Consider the following 4,547-nt stretch of genomic DNA (forward strand, 5'->3'; position numbering starts at 1 on the left):
ACAAAAATTCGGAAAATAACGAATCGCAAAAATGTGCAATTCCTTATTTTGCTTAAGCATTTAAGTAATCAAAATATTGCGATTCCTTAAATGCTATGTATGTAGCATTTTGGAATTGCGAATTTAGGTTAAGAAATCGCAAATTACCACCAACTTGTAGTTGGTGGTAATTTGCAAATTCTTTTAAAAATGCATAATTTGGCACTTGTGAAGGTGGCATGTGACGCACATACATGCCCATAGGGCATGTATGTGCGCCATATGCACAAACATGTAAATTTTAGGGATGCAGCAGGGTGTCCTTGAGACACCCCTGCACCCTTGAAATTATTCTCAATTTGCGATTAGCAAATTGCGAATCGCAAATTGAGAATTATTTCACAATCATTCCTATGGGCCTCCTGGCCCATAGGAATGAATGGGAAATTATTCCTTAATTGCGAATTTGCAAATTGCGAATTCACAAATAAGGAAGATTAAGAAATCGCTAAAAAATAGCAATTTTCTACATACATCCCATTTTGCGATTTCTAAATTTCGATTCCTTAAAAATCGCTATTTAGAAATCGCAAAAGGGTATGTTGATACATCTACCCCATGGTCAGTGTGAGCTAACGCATGGTCAGTTACAAAGCCTATTTTAATTAATCATTAACAGATAAATAGTAACAAGACTTGGAAGCTCACTCAAACAAACATTATTTGCTGTTAAAGAAGCAAAAAATATTGGCGATCAAATTGTCTCCTTGACCTCAAACTTGGTCTATGAACTATTATGTGACCTTGCAGATGTGGACAATGCATTCATGACTGCTGACCCCAAACACTAAAATTATTAGATAGCTTTTCAACTCTAGTGCTTACTGGTTGGTTTGGTTCAATTCAATTTCAAACTTGGTGTTCTTCTGCGCTGAGAGAAACATTTAAAATGTACTGCTATTTTTTAACCTTATCACTGTGGTTAGGCACACACCATATCAAAGTGATCCCCATTTTGCCGGACCTTTGGACAGCACAACAGCAGGTATCTGGCATTTCTCGTGGCCTTTTAAATTCTGTTTGTAGCTTGGCTACTTATTGTGAACATAGGCTCAGGGAAAGGTGCATACTACATCTGAGAAAGTGCAAAATGAACATAGTTCTAATCATGGTACGAAGAACTACTTTTAATCTCATCGGGAATTTTTCAATACTCAGTATTGTGACAAGCTACCTGATAAACAATGTCACTAGATTTCTGCAAACAGTACCCGCTCATTTTAGAGGGTTCTCAAATTCCTTACTTTAGATTTGCTGAGTAGTTTCAGTTATCCTGCTCCCATTATATTTACTCAATCATTTTATATATTTACCAATAGTTTACTGTTTTATCTAAAGAATTGAACACTTCCCATTTTCTGAATGGTTAGATTTCTTCTGTTTGCTTATGGTGTCAACAAAACCAAGGTTAGTTATGTATAAGATCTCCATACAGAGGACTTGCTAATTTGTTCAAACAAATGACACACTAAGCTACCTTTAAGTCTGGTTAGGTTATATGACAACCGTAAATACATAAATAAGTAAATTGTTTTAAGTATGATGTTTTTCTTATTACCAGTTACCAGGCAGGTTTGCTACAGAGTAGGAATTTTCTCTGTTGATTATCATGAGGATTACCCACCTGCCCACTGGCATCAAAGCTTTAAATTGATCTTTTTGATTGTCACTGTATCATTTTTCAGGCAATCCGGTAATCATTAGCCAATGTTCAATTTGTAAATAAATAAGACCTGTTGACCAAAATGTTTATCTTAAAATAGAGTCGGCAGACCAAAAGTTTGGTTGTCAGGGACCAAGTTACATTTTTGAAGAAGTACCCTGTCTGCCAAACTCTAACTTTGGCATTTAGATGCAAATTTATGTTGCCCATCCCAAAGTAAAGTATTTTGTTTTTCAAAACTCAGTGAATTTCAGGTATAGCTATGTCAATTTTGCAGTACAAGATCTCCACAAGTTAGCTTGCCTGCAGATATTGCAGCTGCCGAGTGGCTAGCAAACTTCCTGTCAAGTTCACTCCTAGACCAGGAGGTTTCAAGCTTTAAATATAATGTGCAGTTACAAACTTGATGTAAATATCAAAAGTCTAAAGTAAGCAGAGAAGTTTGTCAGAGTGAAGTTAATATCGAGAGGCCTGCAATAAAGCATTATCCACATATGCTACATGAGCCAGGAAAAATATCACTTTTATAGGCATAGGTATTAACATGGTTAGCATAAATCATGAAATAAAACAATAGGTGAAACACACACTTGTTTATAAATTAACTAAATTTCCTCATGCTAAAGCAGATGTATTCATAAATAAAAGAAAAAGAGAGAAATAAGTTGAACCACAAACGGGTGTGAGCGATTTTGAGAAATATAGGATCAAAACTAATTTGAAACTTTTAAACCTGTACATAGGCAAATGCAGTTTAGTATTTTAAAATAAGGGTAGAGGAAGGGGGATGAGGAAAATGGGAAGTAATAAGAAGCAGCTAAACATTAATGAAGAAATCGCAATGAGAGCTAACTGAACATACTATCATACTAGGGTACATGACGATGAACATACTAAGATAAAACAGCAATCCTGGAAGGAAATGTCATGAGTGGTGACCAAAGTAAATCTTTTTTAATCAATAGGGTTATAGAGGTGACATGTGCATGATCTAGTCTGTGATGATGGCATAACAGGTTCCACCAAGCATGGTACGAGATTTGAGCAGTATCCTTCCAATTGGTGGTAATGATCTGAAAGGTTATAGCTATAAACAAGTCAATACATTTACCCACGCTTCCCTGAGTACCCCATATAGAAGAGGAGCCACCCAGAAAAACGTGAACAATATCTAAAGGATATTGGTAGATAAAATGTCATTCAACATTTTCCAAATGAGTAACCAAAAGCTCTTAACAAAAGGGCAGAGAAAGAACATATGAAGTAAAATCACTATTTTCATGAGGACAAGACAACATTTCGTAACATTCAACACCTTGAATTTATGGAGATCGGTAGGGGTAAGAAAAAGCCTATTATAAAAATAATATAGAGTCTGCGTTGTACTTGCTGATTGTGAGGAGGTGTGAATTTTTTTCCAGATGGAGCCCCAAGTCTGAAACGAAAATTCTTGAGACAAATCTTGTTCCGATAGAAGTTCTACCCTGGATTTGGTTCTAAGATCAGCAGGGTGAAACAATATCTTATAAATAATCGGATGCTTTGAACTGAGTAGAGAAGCCTAGAGAGAGACTGGGTGCTGATTGTGAGAGTCTAAGGAAGAATTCTGGGATTGAAGTTGTGTTATAGATGATCTGAGGTGAGAGTAATGAGGAGCATGTAGGAGAGATATGTCATACTTCTCTTGGATCTCTGTGAAGTCCATAAGAGGCCCATCAATCATTAAATGCTCAAATGTGATAATGCCTTTATCAATCCATTCTTTCCAAATTAGAGCTTTGTTTTTAATCTTTAAGTGTTTGTTGTACCAAACCGGAGTGTTTGCCAAGTTATCTGAGTGAGGAAAATGGACTTTAAACAAAGAAGTAGCTACTGCAGTAGAATGCCTGAAAGTGGGAGATAAAAAACGTCTAGGGGGTTGGGCTAGACGAGTGGCCGCGGTAATAGAGAATGGTGCATGTTGGGATTGTTTTAGTGAGTTCCAGGCCTTTGATGGTGTATGTGAAGAGTCGGATAGAAAGGTCCAAACTTAATTCAGGGTAAATGCAGAATGATAACGTCTAAGATTAGGAAAATTAACCCCTCCTAATCCTTTGGGCTGCTGAAGTCAAATAAGTAAAATCCTAGTCTTGCGATTATTCCATAGGAATTTGGTCAAGGATTGGTTAATAATCTTGAAGAAAGAAAGTGGGAGAGTGACTGGGAGCATGGAGAGATAAAAATTAATGATCGGAAGGAGCATCATTTTAATTGTAGCTAATCTACCCCACCAAGACAAAAATAGTGGGGACCAACTGTCAATGAGTGGCGAACGTTTTTTAAGTATGTGTGTACGGTCAAGTTGAATGGTTTGTTTGATACTATTAATGTAGAGGATACCTAAGCATTTAATACTTTTGGAGTTCCATTTGAACCCTGTATCTTGAAACATATGAGAACAGCAATGCTTATTTAATAGCATAATCTTGGATTTGCCAATATTAAGTTTATAACAAGAGACTAGAGAATACTCATTTTGCAAAGAAAACAATGCTGGCAAAGAGGTCGTGGGGTTGGATAGGTATAGTAAAATTGTATCTGCATATGGAGTAAACTTAATATTTGTATGTTTAAATTGGAACCCCGATTACTGTGGGGAACGGCAACGTTTTTCCAAAAAGTGTTCTAGGGCAAGAATAAATAAAAGTGGGGATAAGGGGCATCCTTGTCTAGTTCCTCTGTGGAGTGAAAAGTATTTGGATTGACAACTGTTCCCCCAAATGGAGGTAGAGGGTGCAGAGCATAACAACTGGATGTATCTCAAAATGGGGAGCCTAACACCATGCCACTTTAATGCTAATGTACT

The sequence above is a fragment of the Lissotriton vulgaris genome, chromosome 11 (assembly GCF_964263255.1).
Source record: "Lissotriton vulgaris chromosome 11, aLisVul1.2, whole genome shotgun sequence".
NCBI classification, from domain to species: domain Eukaryota; kingdom Metazoa; phylum Chordata; class Amphibia; order Caudata; family Salamandridae; genus Lissotriton; species Lissotriton vulgaris.